Raw genomic sequence first — 13,610 nt, 5'->3', positions numbered from 1 at the left:
TGGGAAGGAAATATTTGGAATTCAAGGAATACGTAACCCACAATTGAAAGATATCACTAGAAATGGCAAAATAAGAACACGAGTAGAAATAGAGGAAAGGAATGGATGGAAGATGAATGAATGGAATTATAATCAACTAAGGCACTTAGTAAGCACAATACCACACCCACTGAGAGACGAAACGAAATTAACCGCACTGGAAAAGCTATGTAGCAATGAAATACCATTGAAAAACGGAACATCAAAAATTTATAGTACACTGACAGATTTGGAAGCACAAGAAAGACCAGAATACATAAATCAATGGGAAAAAGAAATGAATATAAAAATAGATAACCAAAAAGTGGAAAAAATGATAGAAATGGGATATAATAAGGCCTGGGACAGGAAGACTATTGAAATGAATTATAAACTAGTATCAAGATGGTATATGACCCCAGTAAGAATACACAGATTTCATCAAGACAAAACCTCTTTGTGTTGGAGAAAATGTGGCCAAATAGCAACGATCATACACATATGGTGGGAATGCCCAATAATAATGGAGTACTGGAAGGAAGTGTTAAATAACATAAAAGAAATAACTGAAGAAGAAATAGAACAAAACATCTGGACTTGCCTCTTCCATATCTATAATAAACCTAAGAAACAATATAGAAAATCAATAGTACCTAACCTCCTGAATGCGGCCAAGGCCTTAATTTCCAAGAATTGGCTAAAAAGTGGAAAACCAGATATTAGAAACTGGCTAAAGGAAATAGATTATCACTACAAAATGGAAGGAGGAGAGAAAAGGGATAATAGTAGATGGGAAAGTTGGAAAAAATACAAAGTCTCAGACATTTATTTAGATAAGATAAAAGAAAGAATAGGTGCAGAGCCAAGTGGATAAATAAATAACATAAAGGAACGGACCAAACACAGGGGAGGGGGAGGGGGGGGGGGGGGAATAAGAGGGACTGAGAGAGAATAAGATAATAGTGGGTTCATATTTATAGGAGGCGTTTTGTCGTCGATTTTTAAAATTATTAAATAATATCCTAGAAGGGAAAAACAATAAAGATGTGACGGAAACAATCCACAATGATGTGAAAAATGAGAAGAGATAAAGTTTGACATATAAAGTTGAAATAATGTCTCTCATAAAAATTTTCGCTGAAGTGGGAAAAAAAAAAAAAAAAAAGAAACAGTCTCTTTAAGACCTGAGGACCAGCCGAGGAGGATGTGCTAAGTATCAATCTTGTATTGTGTTATGATTGTAGACCTTGTAATATTGCAATTTCTTGTAGTATCTTTATGTTAGTTTTCCTAATTATGCTGTTTTAATACATTCCTATTTTTATTGGGAAATAAATGTAACTTGTTTTACTAGCAGCACCGTGTGTTTGGTTTCATAGCTAACCTGGTATTATTGTGATATTAACAATAGCATGTGCTCAGAGTTTAATAGGCCAACTAAGTATAGGGACCAGACAAATTAATACACAGATATAATATTAATAATTATATCGATTACTACAGTATGAGTGCTGCCAGCATTGCTACAGAGGTTGAAGGGGTGGGGGATCAGCCTGTCAGTGCTCAGACCATACGCCACACACAGCATCAAATTGGTCTGCATGGCTGCATCCCAGAAGGAAGCCTCTTCTAAAGATGATGCACAAGAAAGCCCACAAACAGTTTTCTGAAGACAAGCAGACTAAGGACATGGATTACTGGAACCATGTCCTTAGTCTGATGAGACCAAGATAAACTTTTTTTTTTCAATGGTGTCAAGCATGTGTGATGGCAACCAGGTGAGGAGTACAAAAACAAGTGTGTCTTGCCTACAGTCAAGCATGGTGTTGGGAGTGTCGTGGTCTGGGGCTGCATGAGTGCAGACGGCACTGGGGAGTTACAGTTCATTGACAGGACAATGAATACCAACATGTACTGAAGCAGAGCATGATCCCCTCCCTCCGGAGACTGGGCCGCACGGCAGTATTCCATCATGATAATGACCACAAACACACCTCCAAGATGACCACTGCCTTGCTAGCTTCCACTAGCTTCTTTAGCAAGGCAGTGGTCATCTTGGAGGTGTTATTGGGGTCGTTATCATGTTGGAATACTGCCCTGCGGCCCAGTCTCAAAAGGGAGGGGGTCATGATCTGCTTTAGTATGTAACAGTACATGTTGGCATTCATGGTTCCCTCAATGAACTCATGCAGCCCCAGACCATGACACCCCCACCACCATGCTTGACTGTAGACAAGACACACTTGTCTTTTTACACCTCATCTGGTTGCCGCCACACACGCTTGACACCATCTGAACCAAATAAGTTTATCTTGGTCTCATCAGACCACAGGACATAGTTCCAGTAATCCATGTCCTTAGTCTTCTTGTCTTCAGCAAACTTTTTGCCGGCTTTCTTGTGCATCATCTTTTGCAGAGGCTTCCTTCTGGGACGACATGCAGACAAATTTGATGCAGTGAGCAGAGTATGGTATGAGCACTGATAGGCTGACTACCCACCCCGTCAACCTCTGCAGCAATACTGGCAGCACTCATACGACTATTTCCCAAAGACAACCTCTGGATATGACGCTGAGCATGTGCACTCAACTTCTTTGGTCGACCATGGCGAGGCCTGTACTGAGTGGAACCTGTCCTGTTAAACAGCTGTATTGTATTGGCCACCCTGCTGCAGCTCAGTTTCAGGGTCTTGGCAATCTTCTTATAGCCTAGGCCATCTTTATGTAGAGCAACAATTCTTTTTTTCAGATCATGAGATCCTCATAAGGTGCCATGTTGAACTTCCAGTGACCAGTATGAGAGACTGAGAGCGATAACACCAAATTTAACACACCTGCTCCCCATTCACACCTGAGACCTTGTAACACTAACGAGTCACATGACACCGGGGAGGGAAAATGGTTAATTGGGCCCAATTTGGACATTTTCACTTGGGGGTGTACTCACTTTAGTTGCCAGCGGTTTAGACATTAATGGCTGTGTGTTGAGTTATTTTGAGGGGACAGCAAATTTACACTGTTATACAAGCTGTACACTCACTACTTTACATTGTAGCAAAGTGTCATTTCTTCAGTGTTGTCACATGAAAAGATGTAATAAAATATTTACAAAACATTGACACATGCACCCACACATACATTACATACATACATACATACATACATGCACACACACATACATACACACACATGCACACACACATGCAGTATATAAACACACATTCATAGATAGCCTTTTAAAAAATGGCAGTCCTTTACCTTATCTCTTCCTGCTGGGTACTGTACTGTAGGGGAAGACAAAGAGCACAGCACACACTGCTTTCACTTTAGGTGTAATCAGTGTGACCAGCTCCCCGCAGTGCTGATTTACAGTTCGGCTGAGGATCGGGGAGCTCGGTCTCAGCCGCCCTTTCCGCTCCTCCTATCTAAGCATACAGGGGGCCCACACGCCATAGTGAATCTTGCGACCCCTGTATGTCCACTCCTGCCTCGGTCCTCTAATTCAACATCCCTGTGCTTGTGCACAAACACTTTCAGCTCCCTTCTGCTCCAGCCCTCTGGCTTGGGCCTATCCTGTCTGTCTGTTCTGTCCCAGGCTGTTCCGTGCAGTCACGCACATCTCTGGCTGCTCCTTTGCAACCACACAGACTCCTTGGGAGGGCAGAGTCCAGAATCCTAGTTTTGATTACCCTAAAAACCCAGCACACACCTGCACCATCAGTGTGCCGGTTGTCTGCATAGTATACCAGGAAGCAATGCAGAGAGAACAAGATAGTTACTTTTTAATACATGTACATGGTACAACAGAGACATGTGCTGAATATGAAATATTGAGGTAACATACACTTTAATGATTACAGAACTTCAATAAAGCTGACCTTTCATAAAAATTGAAGTTCCACTCTATTGAAAGTTCCACCCCCATAGTAATATTGCCTGAAAAAGCAATTTAAAAATAAAGATGTTGCTTAAAAAAAGGAATTAGGCTTCTGATGCTCCTGGATAATGTGAAATATGTCACAGTGCCTCATCTCTGCTTTCCTGGGATAGCCGGACACTCAAATCCCACTCCCACTCCAAAATGCACTCCATCCTTTTGTAGGAACAAATTCTTGTGGGATTTTGAGTGCCCAGTTATCCCAGGAGGCAGTGGTGTGTCGCTTGTACCTCCTGGAAGTGTTATGCAGCGTACACACGGTCGGACTTTTCGACTGGACTGACGGACCAAATCCGACGGACAAACCGATCATGTGTGGGCTTCATCGGATCTTCAGCGGACTTTTCCAGTCGCAAATCTGACGGACTTTAGATTTGGAACATGCTTCAAATCTTTACGTCGTAACTCCGCCGGACCCAGAAATCCGCTCGTCTGTATGCTAGTCCGACGGACAAAAAAATGACGCATGCTCAGAAGCAAATACGAAACGGAACCGCTCGGTCTGGTAAAATTAGTGTTCGTATTGTAGGTAGCACATTCCTCATGCTGCAAATTCTGTGATCGTTGAATGCAGCAAGTTAATTGTCTTCTTTATAATGCTATAAGAACAAAGTTGTTTTGCTGTTCCTATTCACACAGAGTTCTCCCAAACTAATTTCTGGATTATTTCTCTTGATCTCATGAATATTGTATTTGTTTTAAAAGCCATATCTCCATACTAATGTTTACACAATTGTTTTTTGGAGTCATCTTTTATTTTGTATTTCATCAAGATCTTTTTATATGATTTTTATCAAAATAATTTTCTCTTTATCTCCATATATCTTTTTTTTGTTTATAAATTTACCAGAAAGAACCATTTTTTTTTTTTTTTTTTTTGGAAAGTTACCTCAAAAAACCATTACTTTTGTACATTTTAAATTTTTGTTTTGGTATAAAGTTACCACAAAGAACATTTTTTTGTTATTTTTTTTTGTAGATTTTTTTTTGTTGTAAAGTTACCACAAGAACATTATATATTTTTGGGGGGTTTTGGAACCTCAAGGAGGTTGTTGTCTCTTGTTAATTTGACATTGTCTATAAAAAAAATTATGTTAATTAAAACACATAAAGTATTTTCATAAAATAAAATATCCATTTATTTATGGAAAACAAAATAAAGATGAAGTCAACGCTGGATAAACATTTTGAATTTGTGAATACTTTTGGCCCCAGTGCACACATCAAGTCTGTGGAAAAGAAAATTGTGATCTTGAGGAGTCCATATAAGAGGGAGCACAATCTGGTCCAGGAATCCCAGAGATCAAGAGCAGCAGCAGATGACATATATGTCCCCAGGCTGTGGTACTACACCAGCCTGCATCTTCTGTCAGACCAGACTGAAGCCAGGTCATCACTTTCTTCTCTTCCCTGCAGCCTTCCCTCCACGTTGCCCTGCACCCTTCCTTGCAGCCTTACCTGCAGCTTTCCTTGTAGGCTGTGGCTCTGGTGGTTGACTTGTGGCAGGAGGAGAAGGAGGAGGAGGAGGGGCTTGCTCATATATCTGGCTAGTCTCAGTTAGCTGGCCCCTCAGCCCCTTCTGTAGGGCATCAAAAACAATTCTCTCACAGAGGAGGCATTGGCCCTTCTCCAATTCCAGCATCCTGATGGCTAAATAACAGCCATAGGCCTCTTCAGCTTCGGGGGGCTCTTGAGAAAATTAGTCGCTTCTCTCATGAGGCGCAGTGATGCCTCCTCTGTCACCATCCCCTTCCTGGCCCTTTTTTTATGAAGGCTGAGGGGAGGCACCTGGGATTCTGTGAGGCTCCTACTGGGCCCGGCCACCTCCTGGCTGACACTGGGCCCAGCCTCCTCCTGGCTGACCCTGGGCCCAGCCTCCTCCTGGCTGACCCGGGCCGGGCTCCTCCTGGCTGACCCTGAGCCCGGCCTTCTCCTGGCTGACCCTGGGCCCGGCCTCCTCCTGGCTGACCCTGGGCCTCGGCCTCCTCCTTGATGACACTGGGCCCGGCCTCCTCCTGGCTGCCACTTTCCACACCTTCCTCTTGGCTGAGCTCATCCTGTGTATAAAAAAGGGACATAGTTTTAGTTTTTGGTTCATCAATGACACACAATTTTCTTCTCATGACTTGCAAATTCAACCAGCATTTTTTTAAGCAGGTGACAAACATTTTTGGGCACTACTGTCAATTGACATGTATACATCATTTTTAGGATAAAATCCTTAATAGTTAATCAGTTATAACATCTAGTTAACATCATTAATATTAGGACACTAAATATGTCTAAAATTAATTTACCTGACTCCAGATGGTCACATCCGGTTCTTCCAGGATGGAAGACCCAGCTTGGTCCTCATCAGCCTCTGCTGGGGTTGATGGAAGGGTGGAGGTAAGGGTTGAAAATAATGCCCTGGCTTCAGTCTGGTCATCAAGAAAACGTAGTTTATCGTAGTACCACAGCCTGGGTACATATACATCATCTGCTGATGCTCCTGATCTCAGGGAATTCTGGATCTTGTTATGCTCCCTCCTATACATATTTTGCAAGATCCCAATTTTCTTTTCCAAAATCTCCACGGTTGCTTCTGGGATGAAAGTATGCACAAATGCCAGAAGTCTTGACTTCCTTACTGGTTTCATGTAATATTGAGGGTGTTTGGCTTCCCACAGATTCCTCATCTCCCTGTACTTCACAATAAATGCTGTCATAAATTCTGGGTCCTTATATTTGGCATTCATGTTTTCTGTAAAAATAATACACAAGACAAAAACACTAATGTTTCAGCTAAACTCTCATCATCTTATCCCAACATAGGCCTCTTCAATCTTTAAGCAGTATAGGCTGCTACAAAGTTTACTAAAAATTACCTTAGTTTCTGGCGCTAGCAACTTCTGTTCCTCTATCCTCCACGCACAGAACGTACGTACGACACATGAGTAATAACTTTATATACACTGCGCATGCATCATACTCCGCCTGCATCGCCCCTGACATTCTTTTTAACACATATTCTCCACCCCCCTTGTCTCTACGCACAGAACGTACGTACGACACATGCATAATTACTTTTATACACTGCGCATGCGTGAAACTCCGCCTGTGTCGCCCGCCCCTGACATTCTTTTCTAACACATATTCTCCGCCCTTTCTCTCTACGGTGCATAGTAGCAGAAACAATGGCGGATACACATCAGGTGTGTACTACCTCAGGTAGCAATGAAAGCCCAGAGCCCGGAATGTCCCGATCCAGGAAGCAGAAATTTAAGGCCTCTAATATGGCCTTTGAAGAGATGGTGGCAATTTTGAGAAAAATAGATTATGATGGGAAGTATGGACGGTACGCCCAGCCTAATTTCCGAAAAGCCAAAATAATGGCGAAAGTGGTGAAGATCTTGCATCTTCGTTTTGGGGTACGGCGCTCGAAAGATCAGCTGAGGAAACGATGGTCTGACCTCAAACTCCATGAGCCGGATCAGTAGAGATGGATCCATAAAGTGCTTAAAAAAAGTAAGTACTTGTTGTGTGTTCATATTCTATGTATTACCTTGCATACTGCTCCATGTGCTTTTCTTTAACGTACAAGTTTAGGCCGTTTTAAACGATCGTAGTAAACATCGTTTTATATATGTATGTATATATATATATATATATATATATATATATATATATATATATATATATATAGGAAAATTGTTATTACTTACTGTAATTTTCCTTTCCTGGCCCATCCTCACGTCAGCATATAATGGTTATCACCTCCTTTGGAGCCCCCAAGGACCACATATTCCAAGCTGAATATAAAAGACAGCCCCTCCCCCAACTAAGATGTTCGATAACTTAGCCTGCGACAGGCCACTAGGGAGTGAGTCCTGTGCTGATGTGAGGATGGGCCAGGAAAGGAAAATTACGGTAAGTGATAACAATTTTTCATTTTCCTGGCCCATCCTCCTGTCAGCACATAACGGGATATACCAAAGCCAATATAGGGTGGGAGAGAACAAATGAAAAGAGATACTGACAATCAACGAAAAGCTGCTAAAGGCAGAAAGAATTGATCTCTCTTGTCCCAAATTTGCTGGTTGCATATTTAGTTTGTAAGGTTGAATGAAGACCGCACCAGACCTTCAAGCTAGCCCTTACCTATATCTTTCAAGCAATCCTGGCATAACTGCCCCAAAGGCTGCCACCCCTCTAGTCAAATAGTCTTGCAATTGTTTCAGAGCAGAAAAGCGTGCATCCTGCATGCCAATCTAATCACCTTGGTAACCCAAGAGTGGATGACTCTTGAGGGCCTGATGGCTAAATGAAAAGATTGTACACTTTCCTCTTTTGACCAAGTACACTGTTAGTAACTGGACCATGTGTAAGAAAACTGAAGTCTTCCTGCTGTGCACTCAGTGCCTCTCATGTGAAAACTCCAGAAAAACTGGGAAGTAGTCCCTCTGAAACTGGATACCACTTTAAAATTGAACTTTGGAGATAGATGTGGTATCCCTATCTCTGTTAAAAAGGAAAAAGAAAAAGCCACCTTACCGGAAAATGTTGCAATCTTCAATATCTGTCTGAAGTAGTTGCTGTCAGAACTAGTTTTACCGTGAGGGTGCTCTCAGATCCAAGCCTAAGTCCCACAGAGGGAACCAGGATTTCCGTCAAGGTCATCTGGAAACATCATCATGGTCACTGGCTTTTGCACCCATCTGCAGCCTGTGAAAAGATAAGGTAGTGATCTGTACCTTAAATGGATTTGTATGCCAGACCAACCTCTAGCGCTGACTGTAAAATCAAGGATTTTGGCTAGAGCAGGGAACACAGGAGAGAAAGCTTTCTCTGAGCAGACAAAACAGACTTCTTTCATATCCTCTCCAATGTAGCGTTCATGGATGATCTTCTGGTTACCAGGGTCTGAACAACCTCAGATGAGAATCCCTGGACCTCTAGTGTAGCCTATTCCATAGCCAGGCTATTAAAGGTAGTCTTATTGGATTGGGGAGCTGTTACTGACCTTGCCATAAAGGATTTAATTTGGCCAGAGACAAAGATCAAACAGAGAATTCCATAGCACTGTGAACCTCTTGTATGACGGAGTCTTTGCATTGGTATCCTGTTGCAAATATCAGAAAAAGACCTTTGGTGTCCCCTTTTTAGGCAATGTAGGCTACTACTGTCTTGTTGTCAAACCCCTTGAAAATCTTGAAAGGCTTGCAATGCTAGAAAAATGCATTTTTCCCATTCAAGATACTTGGGGAGTCTACGCTTCACCGCGATCCAATGGCCTTGCACTTGTTTCTTCAGATTGTGGACTCCCCAAGCCCCAGAGACTGGTATCAGGGTTCAGAATCATCCTATCGCCTGGGCTGAGAGGCATGCCTCCGAAAGAAGCACAGTGGCCATGTCCAAATTTTTAGTTCTTGTTGAATTTGTAAAGGCACAAAGATTTTCTGATCCATAGACAGCCCAGCTCATAGGCTAAAGAAGGCAAATTGAAATGCCCTCATGTGCCACCTGGCCCAAGGTACCACCACTGCCAACAAGATCTTCAAAAAGATTCCTGGGGCTGTGCCAATTCTGTAAAAGGCAGACAACTGAAAGTGACCTCTGGCCACCGCAAATCTTACACGCCTCTGGTGTTCGGCATTGATCGGTGCCTGGAAGTATGAGTCGGCCAGTCGAATGATTCCAACTGGTCCTCCTGCTGAACTGTACCTGTGACTGTCTGCATGGACTCCATCTTGAACCTCTTGATGTATATGAACACATTCCATTCCTTCAAACTGACACAGGTCAGGAGGCTCCTGCCTTAGGCACTACAAAAACTGGACATAAAGGCCCCCAGATGATTCTATGTTTTCGGCATCACTGGCTTGATGGCCTTGTAGCAGTATAAAAATTTTGCAAACATTTTCTCTTCTGAGATCTGTTCTCCATTGTCCACCCACCTGTCCACTGGTCTTTGGCGATTGTTGTCCAAACCCTCCAGAAGGAAGCTACAATCATCTACTTCACTTAGGCTTCCTGGCCCCAACTTCGAAGAGACTGGTTGGATGCACCTTTAATAGAGACTTTCCAGCCATCTTAGCAGCTTGCTCTGGACTTATTTCATGTCAAAAGTAACTTTGAAATACCTCCATTGTGATCTATTAAATCTGCAGCCTGTCCTATAAGATTTGGCCCCCTGCGCCCTCTGTAGTTCAGTGGGCTTGAGTGAAGGATGGCAGCTTCCTCTTACTAGTCTGTGGCTACAGTCCAGACTTTTCCTCCAGTCATTCGCTTAATTGCGTTGTTCAGCGTTTGGCCGAACAATAACCTCCCATTATAGGAAATGTCGAAGACTTGTGTAGAAGTTCCGCCTGCCCTCCAGTGGCATAACCACAATGATCTCCTAGCAGTGACTGAGTGAACCAGCGCTTGCACTAGGTCTATCAAAAGCATCAAACAAAAGTCAGTTGCCAGGTTCCACTCTTTCTAGAAACTGTGCCAAATCTTGCAGTTTCCAATGTTGAATGTAATGCCATTTCTGAAGTTAATATATCAAAGCTAACTCTCTTGCTGGTTGGCAGACAAAATCTCTCACTGTATAGATTCTGTGCAAGCCTGATGGCCAGATCACCAAAGTTTCTGCATTCAAGATGTGTTTCTGCATGAGCGTTTTTGATGCATTCTACATGCGTTTTGCCACTTTCCCGATGTGTTCCTATAAAGAAACAATGCAACATTCTACTCTTGTTGACGGCACTAGAATGCACTGTACTGGTGTGAAGTAATTGGAATCAAAGTTAAACATATCCATGCGTTCTTGATGCAGAAATAAAAACGCACTGGACTGCATCTGGTGTGAACAAGTCCATTGAAGACAACCAAATTATAAAAAGGCAAAGACACTTGCTGCACCAGACACAAGAGGGCAGCAACCACCCCTGGAAGTGCAGTGCATAAACATACAGCAGCCATTTTATATGGATAAAGCTTATGGAACCTGTTACTGTAAATTGGTCTTCTGACGAGGTCTCTGTAATCTCTAAACTGACAGGCCTATGTTACCATAAAGGTTTTAATAGGTATAGGTACCATCATCCCAAAATATCGTAACAAGGGGAAGTGGGAGGGAGGAGAGGTGGCCGCAGTTGCTGCTACTGACAGCCAGCGTCTCAACCCCCGCCAGGAGAAAAGAGGGGACTATTCCGGTACTCAATATCGATATACAATATTGGATATGAGACAAACAAAAAAGTAAATAAAATATAAAATTAACTTTTAATAGAAAAACATTCATAAAATTGCAATTCCGCAAACAATGCAATTATACATAACAACACTACATACAAACATAAAAAAAGAGGAAGAGGTACGTCTAAGCCCGTGGATTCCACACAATTTTTACATAGAAAGCGTGTATGGCTTTAATTCTCGACTGGTTTCGCGGTCAACACCGCTTCTTCAGGAGAACCATATCTACAAGGTGACATAAAGTTGTTTTAACAATCTACAAACATATGTACATAAATATACCAGATCATGGCAGCAGGATTATTAACAACATTTCAGAACACTCCATACAAAAAACATATACAAATAAGGACAAGCTCACCCATTCAGGAGATAACTGTGGGCATGTGGGACCCCATACATATCCCCCTGCGGCGGACGCAGGGGATGACAGGCAGCCTCTGGTGAATAAATATTTGGTTAATGATAGTACATATCACCATATTGTGATATCAAAGAAAGATGTGTGCCCGTATCATGCGATTAAAGTAGCCCATGATGGTGGTGCACGGAGGGAATTGAGTGAGGGTCCATAGGGGATTGGATGGATGGAGAGGCGGGAAAAAAGGAACGAGAATGGGGGAATAGAAATAAGGGGGAAGGGAAAAGGGAGGGGGGGAGGAAAAAGGACAGGAAAATTGATGAGGGAAGGTCGGGAACAGCTAATCGGGACAAGGCGGGGGGGGAACAGGGAACGAGGAATGGTACAAGAGGAAGGGAAAGAGGGGGAAGGGGGGGGGAGAAGGGGAAAGGGGGGGAAAGAAAAACAGGGGACAAGGAAGGGGGGAGAGGGGGATGGAAGGGAAGGAAAGGAGGAAAGGGAAGCTGAGGAAAAGGGAAAGGAGAAGGAGAAGGGGAGGGGAGGGTGCGCAGGGGGGGGGAAGAGGACCCAAAAGAAGGGGAAGAGGGCTGAGTCAGGAGGGGGAGGGGGAGATGCCCATGGAGCAGGAAAGAAGGGGGAGAGGGGAGGGGAGGGGGGGGAAGGAAGAACAAAAAGGAAGGGGGAAGGGGAAAAAAGAAGAGTAGGGAAGGGGGGGAGGGGGCAGGAGGGGGAGGGAAGGGGGGGAGGGGAAGGGGGGAAACCCAACGCACCCACATCCATGCAGAAACCAGGGATTGTGAAGATTATAAAAGGCTACACACTGATAATAGCAGAGTTGGCACTCACCAACTACAGATTAAAATGATGTGTGACGCATGAGCAGGTGTAGGATGTTAGGATTCACATTAGCCAGACCGTAAGTTGGCAGGATGATAAGAGACAATAGAGGCTTATATCTTCAGATAGCCCTGTAGCTAATGCCGTGGGAACGTCGCCAAGAGGTCACTCTGGCCAAGGGGAAGATTAATAATAAAAAAAATATATATTTTTAACTAAGCACATTGCATTAAACAGATTTGTTCTGCAAAGGTCAATAATACAGCAGAAAAGTGCTATGGAGATCAGTCTCATGTAACACAGAGGTACTATAATGGGGGGACAAAAAGTTAAAAGAAAAACCATAGTAAGGTCAACTAGATAGGAATATTGATAGCCTAACAGGGCTGGAAGGTCCTATTCATCAGGTTCCCATATGCATAAGTTAGATGTGAGAACGCTCAGAAGGTATAAGGTAGTAGGGTGGGTGCCAAACGGCGCCTCAGTATGCATCACTAAACAATAATAAAATAGCAGGCAGCCAGTTGATAGACAGGGGGAGAGGAGACACTAACCTGGTGTGGAACAATCCAAAGCCCGCTCGGCGTCAGGAGGCTGTCCGGCTCGCATAGCGGCCATGACGGCCGCTATAAGAGCTCCCCAACCCGGAAGACAGGGAACGCCAGCGTGGGCGGTCCCTGACGTCACCGGGTCTGTTCGCCCGCACTGCGCAGGTGCACACAAATGTGCTACTGAGCAAGCGCGCGCTCCCGTCGAAGGGAAGCGAGTTCCCAGACAGGGGACACAAGCAGAAGTCGCCTGCCAGGGCGAGCATACGTCCGCCGCAAGGGGGAGAACCGGGACCCGACAATTGCACACATAACCTGATAGCCACGGGAGAGATTGTCCTTTTACAGCAAATAGTGTATACAGTCAAAATAACAACTTATAACACCAGACAAGAGAAAAAACACAATATGTACATGTAATGCAATATAAGCCATGTCACTGAGGAATTTGACCCAACAACATCAAGGGTGGTGAGAGGCAGGTAAACATGTTACATGCTAGAGCATCCTAAAATAAATCAATAACAGTACCATGGGGAGAGAAACAGGAGGGACGGGGGGGAGAGGGAAGGGGGGAAAAAAAAAAAAAAAGGGAAAGGAGAGGAGGGGAGGGAGGGAGGGGAAAGGGGGGAAAAACAGGAAGAGGGGGGGGGACCACACAGAGGCCGAAACCGTAAAAACTCACA

The 13,610-nt window shown here is 43.7% G+C and overlaps 1 long non-coding RNA gene across 1 annotated transcript; it reads right to left on the bottom strand.

Annotated features, from left to right (window-relative positions):
* Positions 1–11,240: 11,240 nt before the first annotated feature.
* LOC141102526 (uncharacterized) lies at positions 11,241–13,091 on the bottom strand. The gene is made up of 3 exons (XR_012235134.1): positions 12,931–13,091; positions 11,540–11,618; positions 11,241–11,403 (listed from the first exon to the last, which is right to left on the bottom strand). It is a non-coding gene; the product is annotated as an uncharacterized lncRNA (long non-coding RNA).
* Positions 13,092–13,610: the final 519 nt, after the last annotated feature.

Source organism: Aquarana catesbeiana, linkage group LG07 (assembly GCF_042186555.1).
Source record: "Aquarana catesbeiana isolate 2022-GZ linkage group LG07, ASM4218655v1, whole genome shotgun sequence".
Classification (NCBI taxonomy): domain Eukaryota; kingdom Metazoa; phylum Chordata; class Amphibia; order Anura; family Ranidae; genus Aquarana; species Aquarana catesbeiana.
This window is presented reverse-complemented; position numbering and strand designations above follow the sequence as displayed.